This window comes from Pseudopodoces humilis, chromosome 2, assembly GCF_049639895.1.
Source record: "Pseudopodoces humilis isolate 2021_Gansu_Grassland_sample_001 chromosome 2, ASM4963989v1, whole genome shotgun sequence".
NCBI lineage: Eukaryota > Metazoa > Chordata > Aves > Passeriformes > Paridae > Pseudopodoces > Pseudopodoces humilis.
Genome location: NC_142201.1, coordinates 44757948 through 44778116, shown reverse-complemented (window position 1 = coordinate 44778116; position 20169 = coordinate 44757948).

Genomic DNA, 20169 nt, shown 5'->3' with positions numbered 1-20169 from the left:
CCAAGATACTTGAATAAAAATCTGGAAGTAAAAGAATAAAAACAGTATTAGGTATTAACAATCACCAGAAGAAGTTCTAATGCCTTTTTTAAAACCCTAGGTCCTACTGCTGTCTTTTTAATTTATTTTCTGCTTATTATTCAGGAGAATGTTTGCACGTGTTTATTGAATATCCTTAACAATAGCTTCAGATAATACTTAAATACCTCTTCCTCCCATTTTATCCATCTTTTCTTGCTGGGCTATTTCTTATCACTTATAGTAGTTAGGTAATGGTCTCTGGTTTCTACTTTTGAAGTGTGGCATCTCTCAAAAGTTTCACAATACTTATTTAAGACTAAAATTTAGGATATAAAATTCAAGCTCAAGATAATTTTAAGTTTAGGTTTACCTTGAAATTGGTTTTGTAATTAGTTATAAGGTCTGTGTAATGTATTAAACATGGGAATTACCCATACATATTTGTTTTGTCCCAGAACTTAATGCAAATAATTATGTATGTTGCTTCAAACAGGTGTTAATTAGCTAAGAGATACCTTTCTGTGATTTTGCTTGAATGACAATATTCAGATAACAGTGTTTTCAAACACAGATGAAAATTTATTAGACCTTCCTTAATATATTGATAATATAGTTCAGTCCTTCAAGGTCTCCATAGGACACAAGTCACCATAGGACTTAGAAAGCCAAACTGAGTTGTCATGAGAAAACAACCTTTTAATGACCTGTGATATACAGACTTAGAATACTATTTTCTAAAGTTGGATTACTACTGATCTGAATGATTGGAGAATTGAAACGGCATCAAACATTAGAAATCTGTGGAAAGAGATACTTTAAAATATTAATTCTCTTAATTAACCTGTTAAGCCTTAAAATGTATTTCTATAGTCTTTTAAAATAAATATCAAATAAGAATTAGATAATAGGAGTTGAAGTGTTGATTTCTGTCACAATGTCTTTGTATTGTCTTTCTTTGTCATACTTGGACATGCCTGTATATATAAACATACTCACATATACATATGTTTAACTGTACAACAGGCTTTAGTACCATGGAACTCATCATTGATTGTTCGTTTTGAGGTCTCTTATTTTGCAAAAGTGCAATGGAGGAGGAAAAGAAAACAACGCGATTATCATTTCCAGGTAGAAAAGATGAGCAATCTTCCTAATGATTGTGAAATCATTAATATGAGAATTAGGAAGAGCAAAAAACTTTCATAAAACATAGTATTTTTTTTGCTGACTCACAATTTTTTTGAGTTGTCAAGAAATTTGATATTTTTCTTGGAGTTTTGATTCTTTTCTGTTATGAGGAGCATGCGATTAGAACTAAAAGGTTTGTACCTCTTTACTTCTTTTCAAGTATATACCACATTTATTATTTTTGTAGGCTAATTTTTTTTTATTTTCAGAACCAGAGGATCTGGTTTGATTTCTTAAATACTTTAAGCTGGCAATATTACCTCTAGTATTTAAATTTTTCTTGCATTGTAGGACCTTGTAAATACATTTTAAGAAAATCATTAAGCACCAAACAGGCCTTTCTCTTTTTCTTGTCTTGCTTAGGGAGGAAAATACAATTAGTTTTATAAGAATCTGAACGAGTCACCTTTTCTGCCAAAGGATACCATACTATTTCCATTTCTGTATAAAGACAGAGACAACATAAAGCACAGTGGAGATTGAGCTGCAAAGTGAAGAAGTCAAATTAGTTTACACAATATGGTCTTCAAAAATAGGATCAAGCATTGAAGAGATTGTAGCAGATTCCCTCCCAGTCCGTAACTTGCACCAATATTTTCCCCACAACTTCACCAGTGTTTTTTAATCAATTAAATGAAAGACGAACTCCAGTGACCAGGTCTTTAATCCAGATTGACAGACGATGTAAAATGCAGCGCTGCTTGGAGGAGTTTGATCAATATTATGCTCCCAGACCAGCAGTTAAGTTTAATGAGTTTAAGAGAATTCAAAGCAAGGAAGGAAAGAGACTAATCTTTCACAATCTCTCTTGCCTTCTGAGCTGCTGTACTTCCTTGACTAGGAAGTGAATAAGGCAGATATATAGTGCAACGTTATATACTCATAAATTTATTATATATTCACCATCTATATATTCAGTGCACTATTGTTAATGTGTTTCCTCAGGTGAAAAAATGGATCTGTTACATTTGCAGCATCTGCTCAATGAGACTTGGAAAGCAGGAGAGATTCTATGAAAAATTGAAGCCTAGGACTTAAATGTGGGTAATTGGTTCATTTATTGATGGTATTGAATTTAATGCTTACACTCATCTGGTATAATCTCTTTCAGAGGTAGCGAGGCTGAAAAATCCAGTCTGGCATCCCATGAATTCCTGACATCTAACAAAAATATGTAAGCTAACGAACTCTGAACTGGTGTCAGAAATGTGGAAAGTTTCCTTATCTATTAATTCAGTAGGAATGGTTCATTACCTGCTTTATGCCTGTCACCTTTGGCAAAAGTTTGGAAATTGAAACCAAGATTTTTGAACATTTTATAAAGGCTGATAGCAACTGATTCAGGCTTTTCAATTGTATTTTGGCAAATGCTTGACTCTAGCACTTGCATGCTGTAACTTTGTGGATGGACAGAGCATTTATTTCAAACTTTTTATCCCCATTCAATTCTGGTTTTATGTGATAGCTAAATAAGATGTATTTTCATTAAATTTCTTGGCTTCTTATACCAGGTTCAAAGTTGTGTAGAAAATAATGCCAAGATAGTTTAAAAAGTCCCAAAATCAGATCAGAATAAGTAGTATATAAGCATATTGCAGACTTTTATAGTATTAAAAATGCATGGATGTCTATAATGCATACATATATTTGCAACAATGCATCCAGAAATAACAGAATTCCTAGAAAATACAGGAATTAGTCTGATATATGGACAAAAAACTTTCACTCAGTACATTCTTGCTATTTTGCCACATCAAATTATGCAAAATAATACAAATAAATACAATATAAATATAAAATAATACATAATCTTTAAGTGACCACCTAAGTGGACTTTTGATCTGTTTGAAAACACCATCAACAAGCCAAAACAAGCAAACAAGTCCCATAACTTAATTTTTCTGTATTGTTGAAAACTCTGAACAGATTTACCTCAATTTTAATCTGGAATATACCATACACATCACTTCTACTTTCCTAAATTTGTGTAGATAAGAGTTCTACATTTGGCTCTCAGTTGTCTAAAACAGTACGCATTTCCTTATGTGAAACAAATCTGTCTCTGATCTATATCAATATATAGATAATAAATATGTAATCACCATTGTCATATTAACCACTAACTTAACAAGAATATGTGGCATATAAACAATCTCTCTGAAAATTACTTTATTAGTAGATGCTCTACTATGTACTATTTGTGTTGCAGGAGCAAATTTTAGATGCATGCCAGTGTTTGAACAGATGTAAAATATAAAACATTCTAAACCAAAAAAGGTATTGTGAAAAACAGAAGTATGTCTCTGGGTGTTTCTTTTGGTTGCCTATTAGAGGACCATCTGTTGTGGAATTTGTTGTGTTTTTTTCCTCTATATGTGGTAATAAATGGGTACATTTGGGTCTGTGTTTCATCATGTGATGAGATGCAGAGCACTTCATGACCTTCTGATACAGATGAGATGGCAATATGGTGTCTTTTAACTCAACTTGCCAGCCAATTTCCTGGCAAATGCTTCCAGTGGGTTTTTCTCATTCTGAGACTCAGAGGGACAATGCACACTAATGATGGCTAGAAGAGTGAGTGAAAGAGCAATAAAAGATCAAGAATTATCTTGGCTGAGATTTTCTCACATTGAAGTACTATGCTGCTCAATTTTCTGACATCAAAAGGAAAGCTGATAACATTGCAGTCAACAGTATTATGTTATTTAACACAAATAAAGCGTCCTCTTGTCCTTCTCTGCTGTAACCTTACATTTTATTAGTCTGTCCATGATCTTCAAAAATTTAAACCTCCCCAGGTTTTTCTTTCCTCTTGAATGTATGTTTAAATCCATACCGCTTTTCTCATCAAGTGTGTGTTCTCAAAAAAAATTAACAGCTAACATTATCAACATAGCTATTTGATATGATACAAATCCAAGACATCAAAATGCAAAATTATTTCTGATCAAGCACAGTAATTTTTGTTTTCATATTCTAATAATTTTAATCAACATGATAGGGTTCTCTAAGTACAAAGGTACAGAACAGATTGAAATAGCTTTAAATGTCTATGTAAATAAGGCCTTAATCAGATCAGTACTGATCATTACATTCATGATTACATTCATTTAAAAAATTCTCAAAGTACATTCTATAAATGGAGAAAGACCCTATGGGAAATAGTCAAGCAAGGGGTATAGTCAGGCAAATATTACCCTCATCTTCAGAAAAAGCAAGAAGGAGAGCTTGAGGAACTGCAGGTCAGTCAGCATACCATCACTCCTAGAAAGATTTTCGAGGAATTTTTCTTGTATGTTTAGGCACAAGAAGAAAATAAGGAGTTTTTGGAACAATTAGCATGAATTTGCCAAGGGCATACACTTCTTGATGAAACTGACAGTTTTCTATAATGAGATGACATACTTAGTGAATAACAGAACATTAGATGTTAATTTAGAACTGTAGAATGCTATAGGTAAAGAAAAATCTATGAGTTTGTTATAAGTGTTAATAAAACACTCTTAAACTCCTGATCAAATCAACTTAAAAATACACTGTTTTATTGTCAAATAAATTACCCACCCGAAAAAAAAAAAATAAATCAGATTTTAACATATTTACCTAAAAATCTGAAAGTATTTCAATGTAACAATACTATACATTTGCTCTCATATTCCATTTTTGATTTGTTAATCTATAAATTTTCATATTCTGGACAGATATTGAGAAAATATTGTTCCTTTTAGTTTTTAAATCTAGAATAAGTCCAGGTGCCATTCACAAAACTTTTGAAGAGCAATTCAAACTGATGTTCATCTACCTACATTATTAGTGTTTTTCCTTGAATATATAGAGATTATTTACTTCTAGCTTTTGAAAGAATAAAGTGTTTATAAACATTTTAAGATATTCTGACTAAATAAGAGGATGATTTATTCATGATATGAAGCATCTACAGTTTACAAAAGGTTATATTATGGCCCCCTGGTGCACCATTTAAAATACGTATCAAGCTGAAAGATTAAAAAACAACCAGAGTTTTATGATGCCACAGTCTTCATTAGACTAGAAAGTATTATCAATTATATGCTACTATATTTGCTCTTTCTATTAATCTTCTAATCTTCATGCAAAGCTGAAAAGGTCAGCTTTAACACAAAGCTTCCTTGAAAGATTTAGGGGATATGTGTTGATGGGTGAAGATGCTGATGTAAGTAGCCATAAATGTTAGAGGGAAAATATATTTTACAGAAGAAAATGCTGGTCTGAAAATGTAAATGGAGAAACTGACTGTCTGAAAACTGGAGAAACTGGTGGATCTGAGCCTAGGAACTAGGTCTGGGAACCAAAAAAGTACAGCTGGCATCTTTGAAATGCATCTAGGTACCAAGAAACTGGACACATCCTGAGAAAACATTGGTAATGATAAAAAACACACAAAAGTCTAAAAAACCCCTCGGCTCAGGACACATTTTCTCCAGGCTAAACAGCACCAGCACCCTTGTCTGCTCCTCATAAGTTTTGTGCTCCAGACTTTTTACCAGCTTAATAACCCTTCTTTGGAAGTGCTCCATCAGCTCAATCTCTTTCTTGTCATGAGAGGCCCAAAACTGAACACAGTTCTGATGAAGCTGCGGCCTCCCCAGTGCCTTCTATGGGGTGACAATCTCTTCCCTGGCATTGGCCATCTACCAGTACACACCTGAAGGCTGATAACCCTCTAGGTCATGTGAGATGCAAAGGGAAATGTACAGATTTCTGCTTTTATTCTGAATTTCAGAATAGAATTACCTCCCCAGAGAAATTAGAAATTATGAAAATTTTAGCAATTGATTGCTAAATACTTATGATTTCTTAAACTTGCTTCTTATTTAAAGATTATGGCTCATTAAGCCATGAAGTACTAAAAAGGGTTAAAAGACTTGATATATGAACTTTTGCAGAACATTTAATATTTCTGTAAAAAGAGTGGCTCAAGAGAGTGTTCTTATGGAATTTAGTAGCTGATACCTGTTTCCTGTAACATTTTCAGTGAAACAGAATTTAAACGGTTACTGAGCAGTGGCATGCAAGCTGGCTAGGCAATGGGGCTGCAGCAATGTGTCAGCCTGTAAGCACCAGAGAGACAGAGCTTGGTTATGAAACACAAAGTAAGCAGAAGCTACAGGTGCCATTTTATGCAGGGACTGCATCTGTTACCTCTAAAAAATGATGGAAGCTGTTCTCATTTCAGCATTGTGGTAGTTAAATTACATCCAGAGATGAAATAACAGGTATAAATGGTAATGAGAAAGGGAACAGTTGTACCCTTAAGGCAAGCAAAAATCTAGAACTGTGGAGCCTTTTTACTGAGCAATTCCAGCATTCATATAAGAAATACAAAAATTACTTGAAAATTGAAAAAGTGAGAATTGAAATTAACTCATGATGTGGAGAGTTTCAGTGCACAGAATAGCGAAAAAATCATGTTGTGATTTTATATTTGGCAATAAAAGACATAAATTTGAAGGGTTTTTTTTCAAGGTACTTTACTAAATACCTGCTATTTTTTCAATTTCTTTCCCCAGGAAGGACTTTGATTTTTTTCTTTTTTTTTAGTATTTATGTTTTTATTTCAAATTATATGTGAGCTTATCTGAGAAGATAACTATGCGTATGATTAAATATAAACAAGAATTTAAAAAATCTCCATTTAGATGAAAAACTTGAAGAGGCATGTGAAATGTTCTGTTAATTTTTGATTATAGGGAAAAAAATATGTAGTTAATATCAGAAGTTCTATGCCCAATTCAAAAATATGTTGGTTTTTTTTTTTCCTGGTCTTAGCTTACTCTTTGACAATGAATGCATAATATAAATTTTGTGAGGTTTTGGCATTATACAGAATCCTGATACTATTTTTTTAATAAACCACTGGAATTTGAGGCTCAATTTCCAAACTTCAAAGAATGTTCAATTCAGGACTGAAATAATTTGACTGCGAAAATCACAGTGCAGAGTGAACCATATAACATTTTGCATTTCAGTGACTTTGGACACAAATGTGTCATCATCATTCAGCTTTTAATATGCAGAAAGTGTATGCTTTCTTACTGAGACAGAGGAGATGACATCTTCAGAACTGAGATGGTCTTTTTTGTCCCTTGTGGAACTCTGAAAAAGTCACCAAGAAAAACAATCATTAGAGTATCTTAAAAATTATTAACAGTACATATGCACCACTGTCTTTTTAAACACATTCTTGAGAAAAACATAAGTATTTTTGTTAATGGCTATTGTGACTGTTTCTTGAAAAAGAAAACAGTTTTCGAGCAGGATATAGGATGCATTCCAGCTCATCAAAATTCAGATGTAATACCTCATGAGGAAATGGTATTTCAGGTGTATTTTTGATAATGACACTAGTAGAACTTAAAGCCTTCCCAGTGTGACAGGTCTCTGGTATAACAATACAATTTTGTTGGTTTCTGAAAGTTCACAACTTGACTATATGCATATTTAACATTTATGTGTTCCTTTAGAGAGAAGGAAGGAGTCATTTTCAACACACCAGTAGAAACTCTAAATGTACTCTCTGTACAATGTATGAACTTCAGAGAATTGGCAAGCTGAAGCTGGGTCAGAAATTACAGTAAAATGATATTAATCCAAGTAAACAAGTGGAAGTGTTCAAAAATACAAAAATAATGAGAGCTTTATCAGTTTGGTGGCTTTTTGCTTTGGTTGTTTTTTTTTCTAAAATATATAGAAGCAACTGAAGTAAAATATGAAAAAAAAAATCATCACTAATATCTGGTTTTAGTGTGGCTGCAAAATATGTGCTTCTAATTTGAAACCACCTGGTGTTACCTAATATACTTGTAAAATCTACTCATTTCCTCATTATATGAATTCCTTGTGTTTATCATACTCCATACATCAGACTCCTGAGAAGATGTCTACAGAACAGTTATGCATTTCATCAGATCATTCATAGGGCAGTTTGGATTAATCATAAGCTAAAAGAAAGAAGACAGCATCATATCACCTGAAACAGATGTTTTAGAAGTCTGGTGTATGAACTTTCTCTGGAAATCCTCTATTGTCCTTTATGTAGGGATGAAGACAAACCAGTCATTCTAGAGAATTGTTGGTTTTTATTAATATAATCATAAACACTTATACCAACATGAAGTGAATCATTCCTAGAAGTATGTATACAGTAGAAGTATGTAAACAAAACTTAGGGGGTCTAGATCAGATTTCTGTGGACTCAATATGTGCAAGAGAATCCAGACTTTATTGTTTCTATAGAAAACAAGAAGTTTTTGGTTTTTTTTTAAATAGAATCATAAATCCTGAGTTGGAAGGGACCTAGGCAGATCATTAATGCTTGACTTCACACAGGACAATCTAAAAGATAAACCATTTGTGTCAGAGCATTGTCCAAACCCTTCTCTAACACCTACACACTTGGGGCCATGACCACTTCCCTGGGAGGCTTGTACCAACGTTTGATCACCCTCTCGCTGGTGGTTCTAGACAGAGCCACAAGCCATTCCCTCACATCCTCTCACTGAACATCGGAGAGAAGTGGTCAACACCTCCTTCTTGGCTTCCCCTGGTGCGGAAGTTGTAGACAGAAACATGTCCCCTCAGTTTCCTTCCATCTAAGCTGGACAAACATTATATTCCCAGACACCCTCATAAATCATCCTCTAATTCTCTCATCATATTTGTTGCCCTATTTTTATATACATTCTAATATTTCTATTCTAATCCATTCTTTTTACATTACAGAACCACAAACTGCACACAGTGCTTAAGGCGAGGCTGCAACAATGCTGACTATAGTGTGACAATCACTTTTCTTCATCAGTCAGCTACACTGGGCCTAAGGCACCCCAGGATATAGTTGTCTGCCAGACTGATGGCTGCCAGGGCTAACTGGAATCATATTCAGGGCTGTATTCGAGTCTCTTGTCCTCCAGTCTAGAAGTATATCCAGGATTACACTGACCCAGGGACAGGATCCAGAATTTCTCCTTGATGAATTTTATACAGTTAGTCGTTGCCCAGCACACTAATGTATCAAGACCCTCCATGTAAGGCCTCTCTACACTCGAGGAAATTAATGACTCCTTCCTAAATTATTATCATCATCAAACTTCATGTGCACTCAACTCCTCTGCCCAGGTAATTGATAAAAATATTGAAGAAAGCTGGCCCTAAAACCAAGCCCTGGGGAACATCTCTAGTGACTGATCTCCAACCTGTTGTCTACACATTTGCTACAGCAATTTGAGACCAACTATTAAGTGAGGTTCACCCCCTCATACTGTTTACATGTCTGGCTGTCATACTGTTTACATGCTGGATAATTGGTCCAGGATAGTCTGAGAGATGGTATTAAAATCTTTGCTAAAATCTCTCACCCTTGCTCCACATTCACTACATTGCCATCATCCACAAGTTGGGTAACTTTGTCAAAAAAACTTATGAAGCTATTGAGGCAAAACATGAACCCATGTTAGCTTTAAACAATGACTGCATTGTCTTTCAAGAGTTTTTCAATAAGTCCCAGAATAATCTCCATAATTTTTTCCAGGCACTGAATTTAATTATCAGGGTCTTCCTTTTCTTGTCCTTCTTAAGAACTGGAATAATATTTGCTAGCTTTCAGTCAGCTGGGACCTCTCTAGAGTGCCAATGCCATTGATAAATAACTGAGACACCTCTCTCAATAACATTGGCCAATGTTCTGAGTTCCTTCGAATTAATGTCATCAGGCTCTGTGGATTTAAGGGCATTAAGTTGTTGAAAATCCCATATAAGTTTAAAACCATGGGGAACGTATCACTCTCCCAGTCACAGTCCTCCAATCCAGGGCTCTCTTTCTTTCCCTGAACCCATCATTGGTTTTAAAGGCAAAGAAGACATGAAATGTTTCTGCTGTATCTTCCTTCCTATTTGTGAGGTGATCAATTTCATCAAATAACAGACCCATGTTTTCTTTATTACTCTTTTTGTGGTTAACATTACTTTAGAAGTTTAGTTTTTTTCTTTGTGGAGATTTTAATTATCTTTGAAAATTAATCTGCAGTTCTGTGAGAAATTATATGATGGATTGTTAGGTTTGTATAAAATTTTTTATTTTGAGATTGTGGGTAAAATGATGTTTTGCATTTATGAACTAGATATATGGAAATTACAGAGTCTTGCATAGATGTATAGAATATACTGACACCAGACATCTGCAGTTTTGTAACTGAGTGGCTGCACTGCCAAGCATCTTCAGCAGCAGCTACCAAAGCCACAGCTAAAGCCATTTCCATTAGATTCAGGAATAGACTAAAGAGTAAAAAGCAATAAGGCAAGCTTGCACTGCTGCTTCAGGAAGAACATTACTTAGAATAATTTCATTTTGAGATTTCAGAAAAAAGAGGACTGGATGAATAATGTCTATTGATGCATGTTAGAAGGATTTCTCTTTCCTGACATGTTGCAAATCAGTTACCAGAAGGAAAGAAAATGGTAAAGCAAAGAACATACATGACTCTTCTGATGCAAGTGTCTAATGTCATTTATTATATTGAAGCTCACTGCTCAGCATCAAATCACAAACTGGTGTAAAAAACGACCCATCAGTCTGTTGTAGACATCTGTACTATTTCTTGTGCACAAGAAAACTGTTACCCTGTACTTTAGGATTTGCCTGTCTCCAGGAAATTATTAGGGGCTTTATTTGACTGCAATTACTGAAGACAAATTCATATGAGAAAATGCTGACATTAATCAACTCTGAATAGAAATATTTTTATGTCAGAAACTCATCCATGAAATTCTAATCTCAGAATGTATGGTTCAGACAAATTTAATGGTAGTGTAATGTTCTCTACTGTAAAACAAATTGATTAAGGGTTTCCTTTATCTGGGGATGGAAGACAGGCTGACTGTTCAAATTGATTTACAGTTACTCTGAATCAGACTTTTCTATGCTGAAGTCATCTCACCTGTTACTTCTGTCTTTTTGCAAGGCATCATTTTTTTGACAGTCCTGTATATCCTCTTGTACATGGTAGCATTTCAGCTAGAGTCAGGGTCTTAGCACTCTGTCCCTCTGACTGCTGTAGGAGATATTTGTATTTTGTAACTTATTCAAAAAAATCTGTTTTTAAAAAGACATTAGCTTAAAATCTGCTGAGATACTGTATTTCAGGATTTCTCTTGAATTTTTGTCCACCTTTACACTAAACAAAAATAAAGCTAATGAGAAACAGTACTGGAGTGTCATTTTTGCATCAAAATTCTTTCTGCAGTACTACTTGGAAATATCTTTTCTGACTAACAATGTAGCAAAGAGCCAGTTGTTCCTGAAGACTAAGTCTGGCCTATCAAGCTAGACCTGCATTCGGAATAAGACCTAAATCCAGGCATTTCGCTGAAGTTTTTTTAAGAAAATACCTTATTTTTTCACTTCTAACACTGTAATAAATACAAATATTTTTTTCATAGTCTCTCCAATATAACAGAAAGATGTTATCTAAGAGTGTTTTTATGGTGAGTTCATTATTATTATCATTTCAAAGAGATTGATTCTGCTGTTAGTATATAATAATAGCCTGTGATCCAATTGTCTTAGCCTTTATTGAAATAATCAGATAATATATTAGAAGTGATATTACTATTCCCAAGTGAAATTCTGGGAAAATTGCTTGTTTTCATTACTTCTTTTAGTAAGAACACTTTTAAAAGATCAACACTTCAGTCCTGTGCTCATGCAGCACCTAGCATAACAGCTTCTGGCAGATTTTTGACTAGATAATACTACTAGAAATAATAATTATAATATTTTCTACAGTACTAGTCTTATTTCTTGACCTGAGGCTGACTATATAAGAATAAAGCTATTAAACAAAACAGTTTACTGATTAGGGATAATAACCTTATCAAAAACACAAATATATCCATATACAGTTTTGGAAAAATTGCAATAAATTATTCACCAATCTTATATTAGCCATTCTGTGCTAATGACTTATGCTATTTTCTGAAATAGTTTTTCTCCAGAGGAATCTAGGCTTTTATTTCTAACCAATATTCAGGAGAAACTTCCAAAAATACTAAGCATAAGTGATTTCATTTGAATTTGAAAAGATTTGGTTTTCTACCCCTGTGTAATTTTTTGATTATGCTAAATTAATGATCACAATTACAGTTTTAATGTTTGCATTAGGGAATAAAACACATTTCTAAACTATGGAAAGTAGGATCACAGTAAATATCAACAGATTCCCTAAGAAGTTCAGATGTACAGTACTGATGTACACATGTTGTTTTAGTTGTAGTCCTGTTGCACAACTCCGAGAAATAAGAGAGGACCAAATATTTTATGTCTTTGTGCTGTAAATAAAGCCAAGAAGCTGAATGGTTCTTCCTTATGTATCCCACTTAAGGGATTAGCATCATTAGGTAAATTGATTTACTTTTGTAAAATCTATACTTTTATGATTTTCTTAAAAAGTGAGTAATACACTCTCTAACTGAATGCAGAGCAATGGAACTGTCACTGAGTAAGCACTATTCTTTTGAGAATAACTTGTTACGTTCCTTTTACGCATAATATGATACCTGTGGTTTGCTTCTTTCTTTCTATCCCATTAAATTACTGTGATTTCAAACACTTCCAAGCAGAGCCAAATTCTTTCCTGTTTTATCTTTGTACAGCTAATATAGTAGGGCTGCATCAGTTGTTGTTATATATCCTTTATATGTCTAATCATCTACAGTCTCCTACAGCAAATTTAACCTCTCCTTTAACCTCTGTTCTTAAATTAAGGGAATTAAGAAGAGACAAAATGAAGTTGGTTTAAATATGCAAAAACCAGGCAAATTGCCTATTTCTTAGAGTCTTTTTCTGCTTTCCTTACTAATTTTCTTATTTCACTGTGTACTTCAAGTGTGAGCAAAACACACATCTCATTTTATTCTTAATTCCCTCTTTTCCAATCAGCTGTCCTGCACACATTTTCAATACTCCTTTAATCTCTCTCTGTTACTTAATAAATTCTTGCAAAGTGTGATTAATATCCTTTAATTGAAAAAGTTTTATACTTCAGATACAAAACTCTGCAAGTGATCTTCTTCAGTAAGTGTACTTACCTAAATGTAAGTTACAAAATTAAAATATTTATATTTCTCTAGTGGCCTCTGAAGATTCGTGTGCTGACCTAACATTAAGAATTTCCAAGATCTTAAAGAGCCCGAACTGTCCAAAGTAAAGTTTATTTCAATTTTCAAAATGTATGTTTAGTAACATAGGACAGATCTGTTTTTCTCACTATTTTTCATGATAAAGATATATCATAGAGATCTTAATTGAAATCTCTTCAATGAGCTTAAATGAGCTGGTCACCAGCTAATTTTGTTTCCCCACTGAACTTCATGGAGACTTTCACTGTCACTGTTCTTTCATCACAAAGTGGAAATTCTTATGAATAGGCCTATTTTTCTCACACTGTTTCTTCTTAATTAAAGCATAAGAAGATTTTTGTGTCCTTGTCCATTTCATATGTAAAATTAAATATATCTCTGTAAGAAATTTAAATAGTTCGCTTAAAATTTGATTGACTTATATCAATTTGATTATTCTGCTTGAGACAATATGTATACATTTCAGTCTTTTTGAATAAAAAAATCATCACTTATGTTGCTATCTGTATGAAAATTATTTATTGCATGATAAAGAAAAAAAAAGAAAATGGTCAGGAGATTGGACATTATGGAACAACTCTTCAACTTTTGGTGGAATATTAGTAGCACAATCTATCAATAATCAATTATATTTAAATAAATCTCAGAATTAGACATCTAAAATAAAGTGAGTTATGCTTTCCTGTTTTAGGGAGAAATTAAGAAACTAATATTAGCACTAAAATTTATACATTATGCGTTTGATAAGGTTTTCAACATACTCTACAGGAGAACATCATAGGGAGCAGGGGCTGTATGAAATCCTAAAATAAACATGAACAAAAAAAGGAAAAAAATCCCCAAAAATCATCTAAAAACCCCAATACTGCAAGTCTAATTAGAATTCTTTGTACATTTTCCAGCTGGATATGAAGCAAGTTTGTTTTGGACTTCATTCTAGTCAGTATTCTTTCTGCAAACAGTTTTTCTGTTGTTAAAAAGAAAAAAAAAAATTGATAATATCAATCTACAAGGAGTTGCAACTATAATAAAAAATGGTCAAAAGGCAAAAACCACATTTCACTCTATTAAAACTATAAATGAATTCCTGCACTAAGAAAAAGCATATCAAAATTAAATTGATCTCACTAAGCAGCTTTTTATAAATTGTTTAAGATACATTTAAAAATAAAGGATCTGGGTTTTCAATAGATTAAATATAGAATATGGCTATACCATGTGATAGTGACATAATAAATTAATAAGAGGTAAAATATTCTTTGGTGTATAGACTCAATTATTTTGCATAAAAAAGAAAGAAGTAAAGAAGTAATATTTTATTTATATACCCTATTTTTATTTAATTTTGATTTTATTTTTTTTTTTAAAACTTTGGAATCTGTTTTTAGCTGTGCATTCAAGGGTTCAGAAAATAGTTCTTAAGTAGTTCAAGAGGGACACTGAAATTTATCCTTAAATTTATGTTTTCAAGGTCAGTATAGACACAACAGTCAGGAACTCTTTGAAATAAACTGCTAAACAACTGTTTATTTCTCTGATTCTCCTTGACCTTACGACTAGACTATTAAGCTCTCTATTTTAAGGCTTTATATCCTGTCCAATAAAGGACATTTCTAAGGTCTCTAAAAATAGTGATAACCTTAGAGTGTTACAGCCCTTGAATATATGATGGCTGGGTTATATAAACTAAAAATTATTTGGAATGATAGATCCCATATGGGCGAACAAGGAAGTAACTTTTTGTTTTTATTCCAGAGTGACTAATAGAAACCGAGAAATCAGGAAAAGTCTAGCACAAAATTTGTGTTTAGTTTTATTTTATAGGAGAAATAAAAGAAAATAAATGATAATATGAGAATGGATAAAGTAATACTAATAGTAGAATTAATTAGAAATAGATTTACATTCTCTTTGTTCATTATTTATCACAGGAAATGAAATTTTATCATTGGCTGGATTTAATTTAGTCTTGGTTAGATATACATGAAATAAAAAGTTTATTATTAAAGTAAGAGACTGTGAAGTGAAAAAAACTATCATGTCGTATAACGTATTCCCATCAAATCATTTTGGAAGACAATCTTAAAACAGTCTCCTGAGATTTTCAGTGACTTAGTGTAATGGGGATAAATAACACCATTGACATTAATTTTTTTATGAAAAATCTTAATTTTCAGAATGTTAATTAGAAAACTCAAATAATAAAAATGGAATGTCATGGATGTCACTGTAAAAAAAGTCTTCATCAAACAGTTATTGAAAAATTAACAAGTGATGCTATTTTTTACATACTTTGTGTTTTATTTTTCTAATGATGACATTAGAAGAGGCCCATAGAAACACAATCTTGAACTATGTGTCGAAGTTTGTTTCAATTTAAATTAAAATGGGAAAAGAAAACAAAAGGTCTGGAATTAATAATTTGGATTTAAGTAAAGGACAACTGTGATACACCAAGAAAAAGAAAACCTAAACTCAAAGTCTTCAATGTGACATATTAATGAAAAAAACCTTCAAATTTTGGGCCATTTGTATCCAGAAGGCATTCTCTTAGATTTTTGTAATGTTCTGGTCTGAAAACTGATGATACATTAGTATATGCTCATACAGAACCTTGAAGAATTTAATAGGAGAATGAAATAGGAAAGATATAGAATTATGCATTTGGAACAGTACTCAAAATATTATTTTATTAGCTTTCCAAACCTGGGACCAAGATAGGAATGTCACTTTTTTTGAAATGAAAGACAACTTTTATTTTAAACTGAAAAATGGTGCAATCAAATATAACCTGCAAATTAGGAAATATAGATACGGAATTAGAAAAATGTCAACATCAAATTCCAGAATGGTGATGCCAACCCAAGAGAAATTAAGAAAGTCCTTAGCTGTGTTTTAAGTGGATTTCCAGATTTCCACAAAATTATAGAAAGGTTTATATCAGTGCAAATATATGTTCATGGAGGAGGTGGAAAAACCTAAACCAGACTAAAAATATGCAGTCTTTTACACAATTTAGTTAAATTATTTAAATTATTAACTTCCATGAAAAGTCAAGTTAGCATAACTTATGTATGAAAACAGAAAATAAATTTAAAAAAAAATAAATAGTCGACTGCCTGAAGCAGTCTTATAAGAGGCCCCTCAAACTACCAGAAATCTCAAAAGCATTGCAGGCCAAAAAACTCAGAATACAAACTTTATTTGTAAAGTGGCAGTATTGTCAATGCAGAGAGAATTGCCATTTTCTCACAGAGGAAATGTTTTACAGTGCTTTAAATTTTTATATAGAGAAGATTAGCTAAAAGAAAGTGTTAAAACTGATAGCATATTTTTACCTGCTAAATTAAAGTAGCACCTCTACAATTCATCTGATTCCTGCACTACATTTATTACATCCTAGGAAGCAAAGAGAGGAAAGAAAGCAGTATATAATTCAGTTTGTTAGGTAAATAACTGTAAGTGTTTCAGGGTTTTCACACTTGTTAAGAAAATCAGGAAGCCAGTGAAAGTATTCAAGTTAAATTTTCTCACCCCTAAAACAGGGATTTGTTTCCTTGCAATTATGTTTTACACAGTGTGTTTTGACACACGTTTGGAAGAAAAACCTAGTAACCTTGAGAATGGTTTTCTACTGAATGTATTAGAAGCAATGATTTATATTCCAGGAAAAAAAGCAACCACACACGTTATGGTATAACGATTTTAAGATGCAATGAAGGTGTCTGCTTTTTAGTAAACACCAGATTCACATAAAAATACTTGATAATAAATCATACTGTTGTGGTGTTCGTGCATGTGGAACAATATATGCGCATGACCTGCATTCACTTTAACTCTTGCAAAATATTTTTATTCTTCATAAAAATTATTTGAAGACTACTAGTAGAGTTTGTTTTATATTTGCTAAGGTATGGTGTTTTTTCCTATGGATTTATGAGTAATCAAATTTCATGGATCTCCAACATTAAAAATCTTGAATGGTGCATTATAATACTGAAGCATCACATTCCAGTGTATATTTTGAATTCAGATGTCTTAGTCATAAACCAATATCAAAGCTTCCCATATAGAAAATAGAATTGTCAGCTTCTCTGTTAATTGCAGGTTGTTCTAGATATTTTGTAAAATCTTATTACTCTACCTTTAAAAATATTTTTCTTTTATCTGTAATACTAAGTTTTAAAAAAGTAAATATTTTACAAGACACCTTTAGAGAAGAACTGTGTTCTGGGTGGGTAACAATATCACAAACATGGCAGAATGAGGATCATACCATGTGCTTACACACTTGCATGAAGAATTTATACTTTAAAAACTTTTGGTTTTTTTTTTTCCTTAAAACAAGCTTCTTTTTTTAATTCATAATTTCTTCCTCCTTTTTTACTTGTTTCACTAATGACATTTTAACTAACTTTTCCCACTCATGTCTCATCCCCTAAAAGGGTCTTTTTCCTCCTTCTTTACTAGCCTTTTGGCAACTTCATGGCTAGAGAGATGATTATTTTGTAGGAACATGTCTCAGTTGATTCACATGTTTCTAGGTAAAAAAATGCAAAATTGAACATGAATTGTTTTGTAGAAAGCTTCAAAAGACAGTTATCTAAAAAAACCATTTTGATTATGATAGGTAGCTTGTGAAGTGGAAAGTTACCAGAAAACACATACTGGGTATAGTAACATTAATTTGTAGACTTCATCTGAGTATCTTCAAAACTTGTGTTCTTATTATCATATGCAAATTATACCACCTTGCAAAATTTCAAACTGATTGCATAGTTATGCTCTTTTAAGACCATTTTCAAGTATCATTTGTACAGTTGTTTTTATGACTTGAAAATATTCAAGAAATAATGGCCAATTCAAATACAAATTCACTATCCATTAATCTCTAGCTTTCGTGCTTTGAGGCACTTTTGTATGCTGTAGAGAATATGTATTTTCCAAAATATCCTTAATTGCTTTCTCAGTGGAATGAAGAATTAATTTATGGTCCATTTGGCAATACAGAGAGATTTCAGATTAGCAAGCTGTATTGGTTTAAGTGTAGTCGAAGCTTTAACAGTAACATTTTATGTGCATTTTTGGGTGTCGTGGGTTTTTTAAAAATTTTTTTGTTATAAATAATTGTTCTATGTGCAAACATGTTGAGAACAATGATGGATTGTACTATGTTATGCTTTCTATTTATGCACTCCAATGTAAAATACAAACTCAATAATATCTGGAGAGCAATTCAGCCCCAGGTTAAGACATTCAGGTTGTCCATAACATCCCTCTATTACTTGGGTGTTCTATTCGGTCTATGCAGTGCAGTTGCTGGATTTGAGAGAAATGTTCAGCTCATCTTAAAGTGCATGTGCATCATTATTTTGGTGAGTCGTACACTTTTTTCAGACAACACTGGGCTCAATGGATTTGTTCTTATATTACCATCTAGTAGTGTTTGATTTGTCCTGTGTTTTCCTACTTGGTCGTCATTTGCTGTGGACAGTTAAACGTAGGTGTCTGAATTTGAAGTTGATTTAATAGAATGATATTGTGGCTCACTGTTGGATTTAGACCATAATATGTGGAGTAGATAAAGTACAATTCTGTTTCATGGAAGTTGTCATAGATAAGTGTTATCTTCAGCTCTTCAAAAAAAGAAAATATGGTGTTTCCAACATCTTTTCATTCCAATGTTGATTTATGGATTTACTATGAGATTTTGTCTCAAATAATTAATAATTTTGGGACTTAAAATAATTCTTAAGTGTAAAAGTGTAAAATGTTCTCTCCGGGTCAAATAAATACGGATTTATCTAAAGCAAGTGGTTGGATTGGGGATAAAAAGTGAAAATTGAAAATGAAAGTGAAAATATAATCTCCAGAAAAATAAAATCAAGTCCAAATATGTAGAGGTTTGGATGACAATTTTTCTTGTGGTTTCCTTGATGTTGTCTGGTCAAATTATTTCATCTTTAAGTAGCATAATGAGTGAAGGGTTTAAGAGATTCCAGATGCAGATTCCACAACTGCACTACGGCATCATTATATACTGAGCTACCTGTGACATGATATTTGAGATACTGGGAATTAATTTTATGATTGATTTTTTGGGAAATGTGATCAACTTTTATATCAAGTGAATATAATCATGTATTGTCAGCTGAACTGCCTTCAGTTTTTGATTTACAGTGAATGTGATATTAAGGGTTCCACTACTGTTTTCATTCCTTTTCTTCAAGGGTATGAAGGTGAGAAAAATCTAGCAACATAAATTTCTCATAATATCTTTTAATTCTGAGTCTGTGTTAGGTGTTGGCCTTAAAGAAAGAAACCATTAGGATATCTGAGATAAGGGAACTTCAGAAGCACCATGTATATGACCATGTTGAGACTGGTGTCCAGGAGCATTTCTCTGGCCTGAAAATTCTCCATCTAAAAATTCTACATGAAGGAAATTAGTATGACTAGCTTGTCCCCTTCTCTGCAATTACTGCATTGGCTGGATGTCTCAAGAAGGTCATCATGGATTCATTATTTTTAATTATATGCATAAAATCCAACATAATTAACAGAAATGGTTTTATGACTTTTATCACAAATATCTATATTGTCACTACATTCTGGTTTGTTTATTTTTATTTTTTTTTGCTTGATGGTTGTATTAGTCTTTCATGACAATAATTATAGATTCTAATATAGTTCCAATGAATAGTTTTATACCTTAAGAGTTTCACGTAATCTAAATTACTTTTTTTCCCCCACAGCTTTCTCATTGTCTTAAATCAGTTTTAT